The sequence below is a fragment of the Pleurodeles waltl genome, chromosome 8, assembly GCF_031143425.1.
Source record: "Pleurodeles waltl isolate 20211129_DDA chromosome 8, aPleWal1.hap1.20221129, whole genome shotgun sequence".
NCBI classification, from domain to species: Eukaryota; Metazoa; Chordata; class Amphibia; order Caudata; family Salamandridae; genus Pleurodeles; species Pleurodeles waltl.
This window is the reverse complement of record NC_090447.1, coordinates 104287076-104309746: the sequence shown is the minus strand read 5'-3', so window position 1 is coordinate 104309746 and position 22671 is coordinate 104287076. Positions and strand designations below refer to the sequence as shown.

General features: G+C 44.2%; 1 long non-coding RNA gene across 2 annotated transcripts in view; it reads left to right on the top strand.

Annotated features, from left to right (window-relative positions):
• Positions 1-689: 689 nt before the first annotated feature.
• Positions 690-22671, top strand: part of LOC138249774 (uncharacterized) — a 220029-nt gene continuing 198047 nt past the window's right edge. For both annotated transcript variants that reach the window (XR_011194841.1, XR_011194840.1), the window contains exons 1-2: positions 690-776; positions 5282-5399. This is a non-coding gene — a long non-coding RNA (uncharacterized lncRNA). The remainder of the gene's footprint in view (positions 777-5281; positions 5400-22671) is intronic.

The following is a 22671-nucleotide window of genomic DNA, read 5'->3' as shown; positions in this document are numbered from 1 at the left end:
CTGCCTCCATCTGTTTTGGCAGGGTTGGTCAGTTCTGATGACCTGTTCACTGATGGGCCAACGGTGGCCATCTTCTGTTGTTGTGTGGCCAGCTGCCATGGCCTCTTGCCCCGTGCGTTAAGTCACGCTTTTGGGTGCTCTCTCTATTTTCGCAGGCTTTGCCCGTGTCGTCATATTCTCTGGCGCAGCTCTCTGCGCACGTGACATACTCCCTTTTTTCCAACTTCTGGGTGTCCTTTGTTAATGCCTTGCATGTCCCTTTCCCGTCCTGCGGTGATGTCCATCACTGCTGGGGCATGTGGCATTCTTTCGGCTGTGGCAGCGGGCGGCCGCCAGGGTCTGCGCAGGCCATGCCCGCTCTCTTTGTGCCTCACGTGGCACTTACGTCCATTCCTCACCGTTGCAGCTTGGCTGGGATAGCTACAGTCCTCTCCTTCCCTGTGCAGCGTCGTCTGCGTCGCTGCCATCTTCTGCGCCGTTTCCGTCTTCTGCACCATTTCCTTCTGCGGGCGCGCTGTTGGTCCGGTACTGTCACTCTCTGGGATGTTGCTTGTAGACTTTTGTTTAACAGAGCTGGTTTCCCTGTTAAAGCAGAAACAAGGGTGCAGTACTTACTTTGGCCACTAGATGCCACTAGTGCACTTCTTTCCAGCTGGAAAGACGCTCTTTCTCCCTCCTGTGTCTCCTCAGTTGAAGGCAGACCCTGAGAGGAGCCCCGCCCAGGGAGGTGCTCCCCAGGCTGGAGGGGGCTCTGGAAGGGGCTGCAGGAGATACAGGTAAGTGTCTGTATGTTTTCTTTTACACCTTTCTATTGTAAAGCTTCCCATTTTCTCGCTCAGCCTCCTTGTTAAGAGGCAGTTAAACGGCACGGAGTTCAGTGAGGTGGGGGCTCCGGGCACTTGAATCCTCCTCGGGTGCGTTAGCACCTCTCACCTGCTTTCCACGCATTTTTGAAGCCCCCTGGGGGCGGCCCTTGGCATTTTACTACTTTGGTGCGTGTCTGCACCTCTGTATTTCACTTAGTTTCGGCGCGTGTCTGCGCTCACGCACTTTCCTGCCTTCCCTGGGCTGCGGCCGTGTTGCCGGGGTGGGGGCGGCCCCGGGCATTTCTTCATCTGTGTTTTGTGGCGCGCGGAAGGCCCTCAGCACGCGGCAGTATTGTTTCCGGCGCGCGGCTGCGGCGCGTGCCCTTCTTGAAGGTGGGGGCAGGGCCCCCGCCGCACTTTTTTTTTTTCTTCTCGCTTCTCGGTGCGCAACTGCGCCAATTCCCCCCTATTTCGTGCGGGCTGCTGGCACGCTCTCTTCTGGCATTATTACCCTTTAAAAGGGGGAGACCCTGGGCATTGTTTCTTGGTGCTTGACAGCACCGTCACGCACATTATGTGCGGCCCCAGCAGCCCCCCACACGCCGCGGCCGCGCTTCGGCTGACCCGGGGCAGCTCCCGCCTCACGGACGGCCACCGCAGCCGTTGGCGCACTGTTCTCTCACCGCTGGGTGGGGGGTGCGGTCGTCAGGGCACTGCCACTTTTGCATAGAGGGGCGGCAGGATAGCCCTTACCAGGTTGTGTGCCTGCGGGGCTGGGGCTGGAGGCGCCTCGTGAACTCGCACACTACGCGCTCTCCACGAGGGGGGCTTCAGGTGTGGGGCGAACCCCACGCGATTGTAGTGTTGGGGGCCCCAGGCCCTCCTGCTACTGAAATAAGGGACACAGACACAGTAGTAGGAACCGGCCTCGAGCACGTGCGCCCGGCCCCTTTTATTGGCAGGGTCACCTGACTGGCGAGGCCTGTGTTGGGTGGGTGCGTGGTGTACATGTAAGACCAGCCCTCAGCAGAGTGGCTGGCAGAAACACTAGAACGTGCCCAGCAGGACACTACAGAGAGTATGACCATATCTGCTGAGGCCTCATAAGCGGTGCTTAATTGCCCAGGTACTACCAGTTACCCAGTAACTGCACTTCTTTCATTTGTAAGGAATAGCAGCAGTGCTCCAGTGCTTTTAATCAGGGCGCATCCGCATTTCTCAGCAACAAACAGGTGTTTCGGAAAAGGAGTACCTGCACTTCTATATTTCTATTTCAAGCACTGCCCATAACTACGAAATTTGTAAAGTGGAAGCTCTCCTTGAGGGTCAAAATGCACTCTGTGTGTGTGGTGCCTGCATGGAAATAAGGGAGCGGGCACCAATCTTATGTACTGGTGGTGCTTCCGCTCATGACCCTTTTTCAATACGCTGTTTTTCAGGCACTTTGCAGATGCTGAGGTCTGCTGCCCTTGGAGGCATGCTCCGTCACTTCAGCCTCACCCATCTGGAAGGATTTTCAGAGGAAGTCTTCCTCTTGAATATGAATTAAATAGATTTTCTGCAAATCCTTGTAAACAGCTTCTTTATATTGTTCTAGATTAGTACATCAGGTAAAACACAAAAAAGTGGCCATCACATGGCAGATACTGTGCAAAGACAGAACTGCTCTGCAGCCCTTCCAGTCTTCTTTTTGCCTCTACAGTGTTGTAGCAGTGTGATTTATCAGGAAAATTATTATTATTATTATTATTGTTAATAGTATCATTATTAGTAGGGTGGTGAAAGTGTAATTCTATTGGAATTAGCGTGGCAGATTTAAATTAGGATGCTAAATGGAAACATTTTTAATTTTCACTGCAGATAGATGAAGAAGTTGGAAGTGCTTTAATTACAGGCAGGGCCACTGGAATGGTGTGGCAGGAAAATACCAAATTATGAGGCAGGGTTGACCAATTTATATGGCAAGAAAAGTCAAGTTATGAATGTATAACGTCAGCAGCTCTAACTCAAATAAATGCGAGACCCATTGCATTGCAAATACTTGTTTATAGTTATAACTTACTTTAGGATTTTACGAATAGCAAAAGTATTAAATTTACTCAAAAGTTTAAATTACTAAAAGAAGAGTAACTTACGTTTGTGCGTCTGGCCCTGTGAATGCACCTTTAGCCATTTGGAACACTGAAGGTGCCCCCACCCCCAATCCCACATACAGGGAGTGCAGAATTATTAGGCAAATGAGTATTTTGACCACATCATCCTCTTTATGCATGTTGTCTTACTCCAAGCTGTATAGGCTCGAAAGCCTACTACCAATTAAGCATATTAGGTGATGTGCATCTCTGTAATGAGAAGGGGTGTGGTCTAATGACATCAACACCCTATATCAGGTGTGCATAATTATTAGGCAACTTCCTTTCCTTTGGCAAAATGGGTCAAAAGAAGGACTTGACAGGCTCAGAAAAGTCAAAAATAGTGAGATATCTTGCAGAGGGATGCAGCACTCTTAAAATTGCAAAGCTTCTGAAGCGTGATCATCGAACAATCAAGCGTTTCATTCAAAATAGTCAACAGGGTCGCAAGAAGCGTGTGGAAAAACCAAGGCGCAAAATAACTGCCCATGAACTGAGAAAAGTCAAGCGTGCAGCTGCCACGATGCCACTTGCCACCAGTTTGGCCATATTTCAGAGCTGCAACATCACTGGAGTGCCCAAAAGCACAAGGTGTGCAATACTCAGAGACATGGCCAAGGTAAGAAAGGCTGAAAGACGACCACCACTGAACAAGACACACAAGCTGAAACGTCAAGACTGGGCCAAGAAATATCTCAAGACTGATTTTTCTAAGGTTTTATGGACTGATGAAATGAGAGTGAGTCTTGATGGGTCAGATGGATGGGCCAGTGGCTGGATTGGTAAAGGGCAGAGAGCTCCAGTCCGACTCAGACGCCAGCAAGGTGGAGGTGGAGTACTGGTTTGGGCTGGTATCATCAAAGATGAGCTTGTGGGGCCTTTTCGGGTTGAGGATGGAGTCAAGCTCAACTCCCAGTCCTACTGCCAGTTCCTGGAAGACACCTTCTTCAAGCAGTGGTACAGGAAGAAGTCTGCATCCTTCAAGAAAAACATGATTTTCATGCAGGACAATGCTCCATCACACGCGTCCAAGTACTCCACAGCGTGGCTGGCAAGAAAGGGTATAAAAGAAGGAAATCTAATGACATGGCCTCCTTGTTCACCTGATCTGAACCCCATTGAGAACCTGTGGTCCATCATCAAATGTGAGATTTACAAGGAGGGAAAACAGTACACCTCTCTGAACAGTGTCTGGGAGGCTGTGGTTGCTGCTGCACGCAATGTTGATGGTGAACAGATCAAAACACTGACAGAATCCATGGATGGCAGGCTTTTGAGTGTCCTTGCAAAGATAGGTGGCTATATTGGTCACTGATTTGTTTTTGTTTTGTTTTTGAATGTCAGAAATGTATATTTGTGAATGTTGAGATGTTATATTGGTTTCACTGGTAATGATAAATAATTGAAATGGGTATATATTTTTTTTTGTTAAGTTGCCTAATAATTATGCACAGTGATAGTCACCTGCACACACAGATATCCCCCTAACATAGCTAAAACTAAAAACAAACTAAAAACTACTTCCAAAAATATTCAGTTTTGATATTAATGAGTTTTTTGGGTTCATTGAGAACATGGTTGTTGTTCAATAATAAAATTAATCCTCAAAAATACAACTTGCCTAATAATTCTGCACTCCCTGTATGTGCTGTGGGGGTGGAGTTATTTTTGAACATCCTGCCTTTCCTGACATATTTCTTCAGAAGATTACATCAGCAGCTCATGGATGAATGTTGTGGTGTTTTTTCTCATTTAGATATAAAAAAGTTTCTGCCGCTGTATTCAGTGGTTATACCAGAGCCTGTGTTGGAGACTGAGATTGTGAGACAGCTCAGAAGAATATGTGTTGGTGGTCACACCTCTAAACAGGTGTTTATTCCACTGCAGGAATGATACTGCAGATTTTTGTTGCATTTTCCATCACTGCATTCTTCTAAATAGGGGCTCTGTGGCAGTGCTAGTCTGTTCTTGAATAACTCCGCCCTTACAAATTCCACATATATCAGCTCAGCACACAGCAGTCATTCCTTCTGCTAGGCGGGTGTTGACCCCCCGCAGCCAAAGCTCCCTGGTTTATCACAAGCCACTCAGACCCAGAGACTACAGCTTCAGCTTGGATATTTCAAACTAACAAATACCAATTATTTTGTAAAGGATATCTAACAACACCCTCTCTACAGTGACTAAAGCGAGCTCCACTCTCAAGGAAACTTTAATTTATTTTTAATTTAATCTTGCCTGCCAGTGTAGGTGGGCAGAGGAAAGAATATGTTGGTGCTGTTCAACAAGATGTTTCAAATCTAACTCCGATTTATTTTTGGTTCTTCCATCTTCATCTTACAGAAGTGATATTTTGGCATAATTTATATCGGAACTCCTGGTCAGGAGTTCACAGTGCTTTTTGACACAGGTTCGTCAAATCTCTGGGTTCCTTCTGCTTCCTGCACCAGTTATGCTTGTGGTAAGTGCTTGGAGAATAAACAACGTATTCCATTATCTATCCTAAAATAGTATTGGTTTATTTGTTCCTCAAAGTGCCCACCAGTTTGTTCACATTTTATTGTCATGTGGAATTGAATAATCGTTATTAATATTTTATTCAATCAGAAATGGATGTGAGAGTAATGCAATTATTACAACGGAAAATATTAAACCTTTAAGTTCTGAAGGTTTTCATACCCTGCAGTTGAGCCCCTTTTAGAACAAGCCTGGAGTCAGCGTTTTCACGTATACTTTTTTTAGTTATTCAAAATACGTGTTTTGCATTTGAATTTGAAGTGTAGGTATATATTCACTTAAAAACCAAAGGTTACAGGGACGTTATAGTTAGCTTTTGAATTTACTCGCACAAAACCAGATTTCTTCAATAATTTAACTGCTAATGTTTTATTGATATTTTTATTGATGTTATAAAAGTTGACATGAAACCTGTAATATTTGAAGTAATAAGCAGTGCGTGGCGAGGGCATGAGTTTTAGTTACCTTAGGCAGCGAGTAGAGAATAGAGTGATTTTTAATAAATAAAACAAGACCAAAATGAAACAAAATCAATCAGTAGAACTGGAGATATGCAGGTTTAAAGATTTCAGTGACAACAGCACAGAAAAGACAAAGTGCCAACTGTGGATATCTGGTCAAGCCCGACCAAGACAAAGTTAAAAGCGCGGTCTTACTACGGGGACCCAATCAGGCCAGCTAAACAAGAGTACCTTAAATTCTGGTTGTGGAGCATTGTGAGGTTCCGCTCAGAGGATGCGTCGCAAAGCACTGGTTCGGAGAAGTGGCGAGGATGCGATGACCTGCATCGCAGTAGAGGATTTCATCAATGAGGGCTTGTGATGCGAAATCCGGCATCAAGGATACCTCGCTCAGTTGAGGTGATGCATCTGTTCTGAAGAGCATTGAGGCTGTGACAAATACTAATTTTCAGCAGGCGCAGGTCTGGCACCAACAAGAATTTTGTGAAGGAAGGGCTTTCTTTGGAAAAACCTCACACAGGAGGTGGTTCCAGTGCGAGCTGTGGGATCGATGCAGAGTCCTTGCATTGGTACAACCCTTGTAGCAGAGGCGATATGTTGATTCTGCTCAGGATTGCTTCGCACACAGAGTAGATGCATCAGTGCTGCTTCGCCTACAGATGAGCTGGCAGTGCACCTTCAGGCTCACTTTAAAGGATCCAGGAGTGGGTTGGCACCACTTGGCAGAGTAGTACTCACAGATGGCAGAGTCCAGGTGCTGGGTTCAAGATTGTTGAAGCCTTCTGTCCCTGAGGCTCTAATCAGAAGCCTAGTCAGCTTGCCCTTGGAGTCACTTTGGGGTCCTGGGTTCAAAAGATGCAGCTCCAGTACTTCTTACTCAGGCAAGAGGGCAGTAGGTCAGCACAGCATGGCAGCAGACCTTCAGAGGAACAGTCCAGCACAGTGACAGTCCATTCAGCAGCAGAGCAGTCCTTTTTCCTGGCAGAGTAACCACTGGTCCAGAAGTGTACTGAAGAGGTGGTGTCGGAGGTTCAATATTTATACCCAGTTCTTCCTTTGAAGTGTAAGAAGCCACTAGAGTTTCCCTTTGAAGTCCACATGCATCCATCCTTCCCCGTCCTGGCTCCAGGCTAACTACAGGGGGTAGGTAGCCAGTTGTGTGGAACAATGCACAGCCTATTTAAGTATTAGTAGAGCAGTGCTCAGCTCCACCTTCCATACAGCCAGTGATCACCCATCAAGGAACACCTAAGCTCTCTGTTGTCTGTGTTTGTCTTGAAGGAATACACACAGCCCAGCTGTCAGATACACCCAGTCATGTGAACCTGAAGGCAGGCTACAGGCACTAAAAGGCTAGAGCAGGAAACTGACCAACTTTCTAAAGGTGTCTGTTTTCAAAACTAAAACTAAAATCCAACTTTACTGTCTGTAATAGATGATTTTTCATTACAATTCTGAAGACACCAAACATTAACTGGTAACCTAATTCCATTTGGAAGTTGCTGATTATTAAATGTAATAAGGCAACTCCAATGTTATGGGAGAGGTAGGACATGCAGTAGTGAAAAACAAATTGAAGAGGTTTTCACTACTGGGACATGTAAAGCTTAAAAGTACATGGGCTACATTTTAAATACACTGCACACTGCCCAATGGCTGTCCAGGAGCTACGCTATGGGTGACATATATGTATTAAAAAAGAATGTTTGGGCCTGGCAAAAGGTTTATTTTGCCAGGTCGAAATGGAAATTTAAAACTGCACACACAGGCTGCAATAGCAGGCCTTCAACAGGTTTACAGTGCTACTTAAGTAGTTGGCACAATAAGTGCTGCAGACCTCATTTGTAAAAAGAACAGATGATGGATGGAATGCTGCACAATGCAAACATTCACCCCCAGTCACAGAGATGTGTGTTTAATCCACAGTTTATTGGCCATCACACCACCCCAGTTTGGACATAGCTATATGCAAATCAGTCTTGACCTTGCACCCCATGGGAACAGCCCAGCCTGAACTGACAGGCCAAGTCCTCCCTGGACTGGAAAAAAGCATCCTGGGACTGGTTTCAGTGTATCACCCCTTATCGGCCAAGATAGCTTCAATCCAGTGGTGTAGTGAGTATGAGACCATTGTCTCGGCATAGCCATCCCAGGCCTCATTTGTAGTATTTACTTTACTGGCCCTGGGTACATGTTGCACCACTTTACTAGGGATCTGTAAGTAAGTTAAATATCCCAGTATGGGGTAAATCAATGGCATTATGTTTTAAGAGTGAGCACATGCACTTTAGCACTGGTTATCAGTGGTAAAGAGCACAGAGTCCTAAGGCCAGCAAAAATGAGATCCACAAAATTGGAAAAGGAATGCAAAAAGTTTGTTTGAAGACCACCCTTAAGGCTGATAGGTCTAACAAGCATCAAACAGAGGGATTTGAAAATAATACACTCATTTTGTATTACTGTTTTTATTCGGTTTTCAATGCAGTACAGCAGCTCACAAGTTCCACTGCCTATATATCCGAACAATATTACATTTATTAAGTCTTTACAGTTACAATGGGCCCCTAGGGGTTAGCTTCATAGAGCGTAATAACTGTATTTTACTTCAGTGTCCTCCCGTTGTCTATGGGCTCTTCTCCCTCCCTCCAGCAGCCTGTTCCTAATGTGAATCTTGTTGTTTAACTTCACCCTTTTCTAGTGAAATTCCCTAGTCCAGCCCTTAGTGCACTCCCCAGCCACCCCAAATGTAAACAAATGTATTCAGACGTCCTCTCTCCTGGTATACTACCCTTTCCATACATTCCATCATGCCCATTTTCCACATATGTATTGTGTGTCTCTGTATTCCCCCACCTTAGTGATCTCTTTCTTCGCTATTATGAATCCCAGTAAGCAGAACGATAACTAATGACTGCTGTGTGATTGATGTAACACTCTAAGTGGCCAAGGGTGTGCCCAGATGTCTGTTCCTTGTTCATTGTGCCACTGGAACCAAGCTGCACTCAACTCAAGAATCCCAATCAGGTTGAATCCTTGTGCTCTGGCTTAGAAAGGAGTTGGCTTGGCAATTTGGCCTGGTCTGTTCATACTGGGGCAGGACCAAGGCTGATTCACATGTGGCTGGGTCCTGTTCTGAGGTGGCATGGTGGACAAAAGATCGATGGGTTAGAATGCTAAGCTGAGCAGTTATCAGTGGTGAAACAAAGGGAAGCATCTCTTCCTTCACCTTTGTGTGTTTGCTGCATTCACACATGTGTCATTCTGAACTAACATTCAGCTTTAGACTAAAAATAATCTTCAAATCTGAAGATTTTTTATTTATATCTTTATTGAGTGTACATATATCAAATACCTGCTGGGGACAATCACATAGGCTTCAAGTGTTTATTGTTGTTACTCAATAAAACTGTTATCCATTATAAATGAAACCTATAATATGTTTGTTTATTGGCCAAATAATGATTAGAGGTCATATGAGTCCGTGGACTCTGTAAATAGATACTTCAGGCCCCCACGGATCTGCTGGCAGCAGGTTAAGAACTGGTGATCTAGTTCAGAGATATTGCAGTTGTGATTCCTACCTAGAACAGTGTGTTGCACCTGCAGATCCATCACCCTTTGTTTCCCACCTCTACACCCCCTTCCTATTCCTCACTGAGTATACATTCTATCACTCACCCTCGTTCCATGACCACCCCAATATCTATTCCCTCATTCCCTGCACCACCTTAATTATTTTACTCAATTACTTCCTCTAGCGCTCCCCCTTCCAAGCTCCCTCTGCTGGTCAGTTCCTTATCTGACACTACTGACGTAAATTCATCTCTCCCTTAATCTCCCAGTGCTTCACTCCATTCATCTCTCCCTCTCTGCCCTGGATCAGGCACACATGCTCACACCCACACTTCTACTAAACTCCATTGCTATCACGTCCTCCTTCATTCCATCAACGACTCATTTCCATAATCCCTCACTGGTACATCTCTCACTGCCCAAATTATTCAATGCCTCCACCACTAATTCAATTGCTTTCTTTTAGCTTAATCCCTCCTTCAGTTATTCAGTCTCACTACTACTCAATACCATCATAAATGTCTTACCACCATCCTCAATTATATACTCCCTTTCAGCATCAGTCACTCCCTTCATAATTGTCTCACTACCATGCCCCATCACTCTCTTCTCTCCCTTCCTTTGTGAATGGCATACCATAATACCCTGTCACTCTCACTCCCTTCCTGAATGTCATACGTTCATCCTTCATCCCTCACACTTCCTCATTATCAGTGATTCCTTTCATAAATGTCTTATCACCTTTACCTAGCACTCACTCCCTCTCACTATCACTCACTCTCTACATGAATGTCTTACCACCTTCCCGTAACGCTCTCCCCCTCTTACCATTGCTCAAACTCTTCATGAATGTCTTACTACCTTCCTCAGCACTCACTCCCTCTCACCAGTGCGCGCTCCCTTCATGAGTATCTTAACATTGTCCCTTAGCACTCACTCCCTCCCAATATCTCTCACCCCTTCACTGATCCATTCATTGGTGTATTGATAGAACTAAAATCAAATCCTTCTGGATGGAGATGGGCTTACATGTAAGCCAATGAAGCCCTTTTTTGGATATTCTGCCAGTGGCCAGTAATATTAGACTATCAGTGCACTAACATTCTAAGATATCACAGTATCTTTAAAAGAAGCACATTTGCTGGCTGAAAGTCATCTTACTGACAGGAATCAAGTTGACCAGAATGTCATTCTTTGACAAGAAATCATGGTCCCATGTTCCTCCATCTTGGGATTAATAGTGTGGCACTAAGAAGAGAAGGGAGTACTAGAACAGGCATGCTTTGGAGGTTGCATCAGAATCAGCACCATGACTTGCTGCTGATATGCAGCTGATTTCGTATTTTATTTTGTTACTGGTTTATTGACCCTACAAAATATACATCTGCGTCAGCATTGTGATATTATTTTCCCTGCACCTCTCCCACTGCACAAATGTCCTCGGGGTAATGCTACCCTGTATACAACGCAACCAACCCAAAAATGCAAGTATTGCTGCTTACTTACAACCGTGCAGACTAGTTTAGAATAGATTCAATAATACGGCCTACTAAACAAATACTTAAATACTTAATGAATTTTACTTAATGTCCTCACACCAAAAACTAATGATGGTTCTTTCATCCTGATTCTATAGCTCTGAAAATGACTTCCAGTTGAGCCTGGCCTGCAGCAGTGGATACATATTACTACAACATGATGTTTCTTTCATTGTTTCAGTGAACATTACCATTGAATAGGATTCTGCGCTTCTAGCATTCAGGGTTGCCACTGCAGACAGCTGGCTGTGTTTCTTCTGTAGCCTTTTACTTATTTGTTTAAATATTTTGTAAAGTGCTTTGTTGTCACTGAAGTCATTGTTAAAGAGAAGTTTTTGAGTAACTTTCTTCCCTTCCTTAATAGAGGATAAACAATACCTATTGTGTATCTATAGTAATCTCAGCATTACTCGGGTATAGACTTTGGGGGTCATTCTGACTCCCGCCGGCTGCGGTAACCGCAGGGCCGGCGGGAGCCGCCGAATGACCGCGCCGCGGTCAAATGACCGCGGCGGCCATTCTGGCTTTCCCGCTGGGCTGGCGGGCGACCGCCAGAAGGCCGCCCGCCAGCCCAGCGGGAAAGCGCCTTCAACGAGGAAGCCGGCTCCGAATGGAGCCAGCGGAGTTGAAGGCGTGCAACGGGTCCAGTGGCACCCGTCGCGATTTTCAGTGTCTGCTTGGCAGACACTGAAAATCTTTGTGGGGCCCTGTTAGGGGGCCCCTGCAGTGCCCATGCCAGTGGCATGGGCACTGCAGGGGCCCCCATGGGCCCCACGACGCCCGTTACCGCCAGCCTCTTCACCGCCAGGAACAGGCTGGCGGTAAGGGGGTCGGAATCCCCATGGCGGGACACCGCCGGTTTCCCGTTTCTGACCGCGGCTGTACCGCCGCGGTCAGAATGCCCATGGATGCACCGCCAGCCTGTTGGCGGTGCATCCGCGGCACTATGCCCTGGCGGTAGTCAACCGCCAGGGTCAGAATCAGGTCCTTTGTCTGAGGTCACTTTGTAATATCTATGCCCCTGTCCTTGAGCAGTTGGTCAAAACAGGATGAGAAGGAGCTAGCTTTTGCAATCTAGTTGACCATGCTTTTACTCAGGATCTCTGAGTCTCTGCATATATGAAGGAAAACATACTTCCAAATATTTGGGACTGCCACCCTTCTGTGCTTTGAAGTTTACACTATGTACCACTGGAAGCAAATGAAGTTCTTTGAGGTTGGTGAAATATGATCCGATTTTCTGTCTCTCTCTTGAGGGCTCCAGCGTAGAACATGCCCTGTCTCAGTACCACTTGAGCCCTCGTAAATAGTGTGGAGATGTACATCAAGCAAAAGGTGGGTTTCTCTAAGTAGTATGCATCTGCTTTACCTCATGCTACCTTTGGAGGAAGAGTCTCTAGAGCAGGTAAAGTTGGTTCCTACTGTATACCCCTTAGTGCTATCATTCAGAATCTGCGTGTTCCTCTTGTTGCCTTCCCACATAACTTTTCGGGACCACCGTCCCCTCTATATTTGCTTCGGAGCTTCGGAGGAATGTGGCCTACATTGGTTTGGGCCCATGTATCTTTCCCCAACCCCACTTATACACTCTGTATGTTCTAGCTTAACTATTTCAAACAGCGGACTTTTTAAATTTATATTGTTTTTATACAGGGTAGTTTTCCCATTATGTAACTAGTAGGCCTGGGCAGAGTTTACAGAGGTCTGCTACGCGGAACTCTGCGAAGGGCAGAAAAAACTCTGCTGTTTGCACTAATTTTCAGCATGGGAATTTATCCTGCCCTGTAAAATCAGGGCAAACGTCATCACGCGGAGCGCCAGAGGGCTCTAACTTCTTTCTGCCACTCGAGTTGATTTTCTACTCGAGTAGCAGCTTCCTCAATGCAAACAGTAGCTGTCTCATCGCAAGCAGTTGTGGCCTACTGCATCTGCTTGCATTCTGAAATCTCGTTCACACTTGGCAACTTAACAAATTCTCTCACTGGCACTCACCAACTTAATGTTGGCTAGCACGAGCAAGAGAAGAAACTCCACTCCACGTCACTTCGTGGAGTTTTGTGGGAAAACTCTGTGCACTCCACCGGCAGAGCTGAATTCTTTGCCCACCCTTAGTAACTAGTGAGGCAATTTGACATTTTCTTGCTCATTTCTTAATTATATTTCATTTTGTTGTATCGCCATCCTATTTGAGTACAAGCCTTGTATTGGATCTGGAATCTTCTTGTTTTTTGGTTTTCGCGGGCATCAATTATTTTAAACTTTGAATTTTTAGAATCCATCCCCCGCCTGGTGCCTTTTTGTGTGGTGTAGGTGAGTGTTATTCTGTTTTGTGTTTCTTATGTTTGATTAGGCATTTTTAATTCTTTACCACTAATGTGGTTCTGTCTGTTTCCTTTATAGTCTGACTGTTAATTTTTCATTAGTTTTGAGCTGTTCTTGAGTGTTCTTTCTTCCTATGTTGTGGTAAGTTATATACTTGAGTCTATGAGTGGCATGTGCATGCATGGCAATGTTATGTTGGCACATCAGGATACTTGTTCACTGAGCACTGGTGAAGGTATAGTTTTGGTGAACAATTGGTCAGTGAGACATCACTGGTCACTGGGGTGTTCTTATCACATGGTGCAAGGTGGATCTCTATGTCTCTTCAGCATTTTTATGTATGTTCATTACCTATTTACAGTGCATTGGTAGGATTTTGGAGGTCTTACTTTTGTTTATGTTTTAACTTTAGAACTTTGCTGGGGTCTCGCACTGCTCATTTTTAATGTCCGTAATGTTTACAACCTGAGAAAGTGGCTCCCACAGGAGTGTGGGTACCACCGACACGCGCATCAGCGTTGGAAAATTTGACTTGACTGAAGATCCAAGAATACCAAATTATCCTCACGGACTGTTGGATAAGAATCTTATGGCCGTGCAATGAATTAATGTATCCTGGTCGAAATAATATTATGAAAAAACAATAAGCAAACTAAGTTGGGTTATGTAAATGCATCTATATTATCTAATTATTCATAGATAGACTGGAGACAAATATACTACTCCAATGTTAAGATTATGATTAGTTGTATTTTATGATGTGTGCGATGTGTGGTGCATATATGGTGAATGATTGTGTTATCTGCTGGGTGGAAGTGTGTATGCGAAAGACCCAGATAGGTATGTAGTCATATATTTAGTTTTTGCATTGAAGCATGTTATATCTTCCTTTGGAGTAGTTCTGGACAGTATGCATATACAGTACTCAGATTGGGTATGTTACTGTGCAATTGTAATCATATATCAGTGTGGTTTATTTAATATATTTTTTAAATAATGTTGTTTTTATATATAGCTCCATTCTCTTTTTGACGTTATTTCCACAGGAGGTATTCTTATTTTTACAAATTTTAGAGCAGTGGTTGTTTTATGCTCTTATATGGGTCCTTCATAAAAGCCTAATGAAAAGGTGTTCTTCTATCTTATGTTTTTAACTTCAATTTTTATTTGCATTGTCATTGTCGTTTACAATTGCTAGGTTTGCTCAGACTCACTACTCTGTATGCTGAATAAATTGTTACCTAAATGTAATCCAATAAACTGCACTTTCTTGATAACATTTTACATAAATACTAATGAGAGAACGTTTTCTTTGAACAGAAAATCACAAAACCTTCAACTCCTCACAGTCCCCAACATTCAAATCCATCAATGAAAGTCTTTCAATTGGTTATGGCTCTGGCTAATTGACTGGGGTCGTGGGGAGTGACACTGCCCAGGTAAGGGCAACGTCAATAATTGCCCTGCCAGATGCCTTTATTCCTAAGGAAGCCAGGTTAAACTGACATTTAGTAGAAAAGGTATGCACCCTTAGAAATGAGGTATGTGCTCCCTCCTAGAGGAATCATTGAGTAAAACTGATCATATTCCAGTCTTTTACTACAATGTTTGAAGCAAAAACCATACATTTGCATACATTTTGTAACATTATTTTTGGCCTTCTTGTTGGATATCTTCCTTATCTGCGTAAACAAATTGATTGTGAAATGTTAAAATGCTAAATGTGAACAAAGCATGACTTGTGGCTTGTACAGGGGGCCATTATATTGCTTGTGGAATTTTGTCTGAGACAAATGTGCTAGCGCTTATACATGGACCACGGTGTCTGGATTAAATGTCAAACAGTGATCTCAAATCAGCATCCATTGAATTCAGTTTGTGAAGAATAAGTGGCCCATGCTTATCCTCCAGTCAACCATGCATAGGGTTACAATTCAATATCTTCTTGATTTTAGGTTGGGAACATCATGGACACAAACAAGTTTTTGGTTTAGCTGAAAATGAAGATGACAACTTTTATTATACACTATTTGGTAGGATCCTGGGGCTGGGATATCCCAATATATCCTCAGATGGAATAATCCCAGTCTTTGACAACATGTGGAAACAGAAGCTAGTTCAGGAGAACCTCTTCTCAGTATTCCTGAGCTCGTAAGTCAGACACATCAGTGGCACAGGAATCTTGTTCTTGAAAATGATTCTTTAAAATGTTCCACTTCAATTTTTCTTCCTCATGATTAGACATAAACGTCTTGTATTTCTGATCACATTATTGTCTTTTCTGTCTTCCTACTCCTCTGTCTGGCATCACATGGGAGAGGGTAGGAATGGTAAGGTGCTAAGGGTCCCAACGCCAGATATTTCACAGCCTCACACCAACCGTCAGAGACTGTCTTCTTGTGCAGATCTTGCTGCACCCCATGTTGGTTCCTTAGATACCTCTGGGTTTAGGTTTTCAAAGTGCCACATGCCTGCACCATGCAAACCAGTTACGTATTAGAAAGGATGTGTAAGGGAACTATCTCTTAAGCAACATATCAACTTTTGTTTCAAATTGCATGTGGTTCTTTTCTAGGAGTTTACAATTTCAAATGAATTTATCACTGGATGTACTTGTACATGTATTTTGTATCCAGCACACCATACAAACACAGGGGTCAATCCACAAACATCTTGCTTAGACTCACTTGCCGTACTGCTGAATTCCAAGAGTAAGCCAGGAGTGCTACAAGAGTAAGTCATATCAACTCTTACACCAATCTTTGCAGATTGTGCCCACAGTCTATAGGTATGAAGACTATTGATTTTGGTTCATTTTTTTCCATAACGTGTTCCTAAAATACATTTTCTAAAATGTGTTAAGCAACTTTTTTGCATGTATCAACATTAAAGGCACACGCTAAAGAAAAAGTTAAATAATATTATTCATTACAGGTCTCCAGTCCATATAAATGTATATAAATAAGAATCCCAAAGTCCAAATCACGATATCCTAAAAAAAAATCCAATCACATGGTATTCCGATGTACAACACTTCAGTCCTTCTGTGGGGTTCAGCCAGTTTTTATGTTTCATCCAATTCAACACATTTCTTGTCCTTCTGTATATGCTGATGATAGATTTCAAATGTGACTCGGCCAACACGCGTTTCGTCTTGGGAAGTAACCCACCAACTTAATCAGGGCTGAAACATCATCAAACAAAATAATCCCATTATAAAAGAGAGAAATTGCAAATATAGCAAACTGATGCCCGGTCACCAAAATCCCCTGGATATGGAGCCCAATTAATATAACTCACTCTATAATACATGATTCCAAGATTTAGAACAATGTTAACTAACAATACCATGATCCTTAACAATAACAACATAGTAACATGCCTCATATTGAACTACATGTTGATGCAATCTATAAGATGAATAATGCCCAGCACCTCCCATGTGTCTAGTGCCACAAACCATGCACACACAGGGTTGCTCACAGAACGTGGTGAATATCAAGGAAGAAAATGTTAACTGAATCTCTACCTGGTACAACAACAGTATTTAAATCAAAATATTGAGTTCGATCATCCCCATTTCTTAAGCTCCATCGTATTTCCACATGCCTGAGTAACTGTCAATAGAAAACATATAGAGCCTGATTACAACTTTGGCGGAGGGTGTCAATTCGTCCCAAATGTGACGGATATCCTGCCCACCGTATTACGAGTTCCATAGGATATAATGGACTCGTAATACGGAGGGTGGTATATCCGGCACATTTGGGACGGATTAACACCCTCCGCCAAAATTGTAATCAGGCCCATAATCCTAATTGATACAGCCACCCATTACATTATTACTCAAAACAGTACATTGTAACCGTCCATGTCACCCCTCCTAACACATTGACCTCCACTGCTACCACAGCGATAAATAATCATCAAATGGCCCAAATATAATGAATATAAAACTGCTCAAATCAAGAAAGGGTGTAACTGCAAAAGAATGGCAGAAAACACCAATGTATTCATAAATGTATAAGATTCTGCTCACCTGACCAATATTGACGGGGTACAAAATATAATCATGTAGTGCCGTGAGTATCAGTGCGAGTACTCTGACAATTCCCCACAGGAAAAGTCTCCACTTATATTGCCATAAAAATAAAGGAAGGACTAAAATAAAAGCTCTCCTGTGTCCGCCATCTTAGAACTACATCAGTCCAAAGTCTAAAATCCCCTAGAAGGAGTACAAATTATGTCCCTCATTCGAAATCATAATCAAATCCCCAACTGAACTTGAAAAGCAAGTTATATATACCAATAGTGTTAAAGTGAATCACCATAAAAGCGCACATAATCAGATATGTCAAAATCGTCACTGAGAAAGTCAAAAGACTACAATTCTGTCCCCAGTTATCCACCATCTTTAAAATAACATATATTGATTATGTATTCCTCTATTTTCACCAAAATACATAACAGGCAAAAATATTTAGTCTTGGTCCAAAAACCCAAGGAATGGAGCAATAGCCATACTTTAAGGTTTGAATACATGGTCTACTCATATTGATATTCGAGAAAATAGTATACAAGCCTTGACATATACAAGAACAGTAATTATTTCCTAAATATCAATCCAAGTCTGCTGCAGGAAATGTGTGTGCATGTTCAAATAAGCATATAATAAATAAAATACATTTCTAATGAGTATATATAATGCATATGGTGATGAACAGGTGTACACAGTAATAATCACACTGGAGAGCACCCTTATGAAAAGTTCCAATCGTGAACTTCAAAAGATTTAATCACCCAAGAAATATTCCAGTTAATAATCAGTATTAAGACCATCCTTAATTGCTCTGAGGTGCATGATCCATAGCGTCTTCTTTCTTTTCAGGGCAAGTTCCCAGTTACCACCCCTAAGATCACTCGGTATATGTTCAGTTCCATAAAATTTAAGTGATTTATTGGCTCCTTGTTCCAGGCAAGTTCCATTGTGTACTACTATCGGATATCTCTCATCATCATGTATGAGTGCTATCGCATGTTCACTAATCCTCATCCTAAGGGGACGAATAGTACTCCCCACATAGATACAATCACATTTACATATTATAACATATACAACAAATGTATTTCAATTAATAACTGATTCAGTCTTGAAAGTACGATTAACAGTACTAGTAAACTCCTTCTTGCCATGACATGCCCATCTACACACCCCACATTGCCTGCCTTTAAAGAAATCTTTCCTATGGTCAGACAACCAATTGCCCTGGATAACTAAGACTAAGAATATTTTTCAAAGATCTGCCTCTACGGTATGCGATTTTGTGTCTGCTCGAGATGAAATTCTTGAGACTATCATCTTGAGACAGAATTCCCCAGTGCTTTTTCAGCATCTTCCTTAGGGCGATGGATGTTCTAGTGTAGTCCATAACCATTCTGACTTTGTGTGCCTCATTTCTAACACCAGAAGTAGGAGTAGGTTTTAATGTCTCCAGTCTAGAGATTCACATGACTCTACATTGTGCTTTTCTAATATCACTCGTCTGATATCCTCGCAGTTTGAAACGTTCACCCACATCCTGAATACACTGTTCAAAGTCCTCATCATACTGCAGTTTTGTTTAGCCCTCTTCATCTCACCAAATGGTATTGACACAATTTGGTGTCTAGGGTGAGCACTTACCTACTCTGGTTATCTTAACCTCTTGGCAGACTATTACTCAACAAAGTGAGCACTTACTTTAGAAGCACAGTTAAACCCCGGATTGCATATATTATTGGATGAATTGATGGCACTAAGGATTTAAGCTTATATATCCTCTCAATGGGCTCTACTGTACATAAATTATTGGTGCAACATCTTCTTTTGTGGTTGGCATAAACATTTGTATGGCTTAAATCATTTGAAAAAAATAAGCATTGGTTGACTTAAACTACTAGTTAAAGTGCTAAAGCAATTACATATAATTAAAATAAACTCACTAAGGAAACATATACATTTACTTTTTAACATTTGAAAAATTGTTTGTTACATTTCTAGTGTGCTTAACTTACTTGCTGCATTTTTAAGTGGGCAATAACCTCAACATCCTAATAAAGAATATGGGGGGTCATTATAAGTTTGGCGGTACCAGGAACACCATGTTGGCGGTGGCGGTTGTACCACCAACGGGCCGGCGGAGAAGACCGCCAAATGATGACCATGGTTGTCTTCCCAACAGAAGAACGCCAAACCACCACCAGTGCAGTCATGCAGTCATGTTGTCACGGACGGGGGTAGCCACCTTCAGGCCGGCAGACACCATGTTCCCCCCAGACATATTACGAGACAGCACACTTACACCGCTAAGGTTTCTGCAGCAGACACACCACCACGGAAACCCTGGCGGAAACCAACTGTATGAAAGGAGACATCAACCTTCTGGAACACATACCTGTTTGGAGCAGCCAGGAAACATGAACTGCACGCTCTCCCACTGCTCCTGCTCGCACAACCACTCCAGAACGGAATTAACGGCAACAACAACTGTGAGTACACACACACCTACCTGAAACTGCAGGGAAAATCCAAAGTACACACGCACACACAGCATACACATCCGGGATGGCATGTGACTGTGACACACACTTAACCAACCACCCATACGTGCGCACACACAAGCACTACACACAGCACGGCCCACACACACGTAAAATACACACACCACCCTGCAGACACACAGCACTTGCACAGTCCAATACACAACACTACTGATTCACACAACCGCAACAACACAAATGCTTCAGCAAGCCAACACATTACACACCTCCTCATGGCACTACATACATACAACAACACGTAAAAATACCTGACCACCAATATACACAATCACACAGCCATATACCGAAGTGTACGTCATATCACGCTAATACAACACACAACGCTTGTGACATACCCATCACCACACACACGCATGTACACACAACAACCACACAAGGGCACACACACCACCAATTTACGTGTCAACACAAACAATAGACACATTATCAACATAAATGCATGTTCCAATCACAAACATATCCTGCACACAAAACACAGCCATCAAAGCATGACAAATGGCAGGGCCACACCCACACATGCTGCCCAGACACAACAACTAGCACAACCAACACATATACACTTCACTCACACACAAATCAAAGCAAGCAATACCGAAACAGCTATGTGTAAAGAAAGGCAGGACAAGTATGCTACCATCGAACCAGATATAGTAAATATATATATATATATAGCAATAACTACATAATTATGTACACAGAGAAGGCCATTGGCCAGTTCAAAGTGTTCAAGGCACAAATGGCACTTCTGTGTGCTCCTAGATTACTCCTGCCTGCTAAATGACCTCCATAGGGTAGGGGCATCAAGGGGGCAGGCAGGCACTTCAGGGATGAGGGGGGGCAGAGGAAAGGTCTGGGCTGGGGTTTGGGAGGGGGGGTCTTTGGGCTTGGGAGGGGGGCTTAGGGTGAGCTTAGGGAAGGATAGGAACACAAGAGGGGTCGATTTCTTGGCAGGGGAGGGGCATGGCTACTAGCAGGTGGGCAGGGGAGGACTTGAAGGTGGAAGGGCTGGACATGGGGAGGGACACAGACCGTTTGGGGGTATCACAGTGTGGGAGATGAATAGGGAAGAGGGAAAACTCAGAGAGGAACACCTTTTTAGACACACAGGGATGGACATGGCAAAAGAGTTTGGGAGTGGAGTTAGAGGGAGTGGTTGTTGGAGGTGTCTTAGTGAATGTTTTGGGTGCATGTGTGTGCGAGGAATGCTTGTAGGTGCTGGGTGTCTGTTGGGTGGGTGAGTGCGTTTATGTGTCTTGAGAGGAGGGGGAGGAGGAGGTGCTGGGAGATGCCATGCTGGAAGGGTGACTGTCAGTTGGGGTGGTGTCTGCAGGTATGGAAGATGTGCTGCATGTGGGTGTGTCAGTGGTTGTGGTGTCTGCGGATGTGGTAACTGGGGTGGATGTCTGCGTGTCTGATATTGGCTGACTGTGGGTAAGATAGGAGTTGTGGCTGGATCAGTGAATTTTAAATGTAAATTAGCACTTGTATAGCGCACTACTCACCCGTTAGGGTCTCAAGGCTCTGTACTCATACCGCTATGGAACCCCTCCTGGCTTTTCCCTGTGAGGTGCCCACTCCTGAGCACCCCCAGGGTGAAGCCAGGCATCTAAGCGCTGTTGGGGCTGTTGTGGAGATTAAGCAAGCTATTGCCCAGAGTTGCAGAGTGGGACCCATGAATTAGATTAGGCACCGAGGCGAGAATTATCTGGTCAAGGGGAATTGAGCCCAAGACCTGCCGAAGCAGGACTTGAACCCTGGTCTTGAGCCAGATCTCTGCTTCAGGGTCTGCCGCTCTAACCATTGAGCCACACTTTTCCACTGTTGGTGTGGTGGCTGCAGGTGTGTCTGGTGTAGTTTCTGTGTAGGTGGGGTGGTGGGGGAGTCTGCGTAGGTAGTGGGTGTTGTTGTCTCTGCAGGTGGGTGTTGTTTGTGTGCATGCCAGCTGTGGGTCTTGTGATGCTAGTGTTTGTCTGCACTACCCTTTGGTGTTGAGGTGAGTGCTTGCTTGCATGTCTGTGTGCTTAGGCTCGGTTTGGGAAGAGGGGTTTGGGATTGGGAAGAGGTAGGTGGAGGTAGGACGGAAGTCAAAGGGTGACTGGCTTCCATCAGAGCCTGAAAGGAAATCTGTAGGCCAGCCAGTGCACCATGAATGGCCTCCAGGAACCCATTGCTCTGCTAGACTTGAGCTGCCAGTCCCTGGATGGCATTCACAATGGTCCACTGACCCACAGAGATCGACCTCAGGAGGTCAATAGCCTCCTCAGTGAGGGCAGTAGGGTCGACACTGGCAGTGGTGCCTGCGGTGAAGGAGATGCCCACTGTCTTGGGCGAGAAGGCACGGGCAAGTGGGTGGGGAGCTACAGGGAGGGCGGTGGTAGTAAAGGGGGGTGCAGACAGAGAGGGTGCTGGGGGTGGTCTCAGAAGGGTCCACCACCGCCAGTGAGTGTCCACTGGAGGAGGATTCCGAAGATGATGTGGAAGATCTAGTCTCCCCTGTGGCACTAGCAAAAAGAACAAGTGATGGTCGGAGTGCTGAACAACGTCAAACATTCTCCCCCAGTACAAAGATCTGGGCCTAAATCCATAGTTTTTTTTTGCTACCCATGCCATTCCAGTTTAGACCCAGCCATATGCAAATCAGTCTTGACCCTGTTCCCCATGGAAACAGTCCAGCCCGAACTGCCAAGCAAGGTCCTCCCTGGACTGGAAACAAGCATCCTAG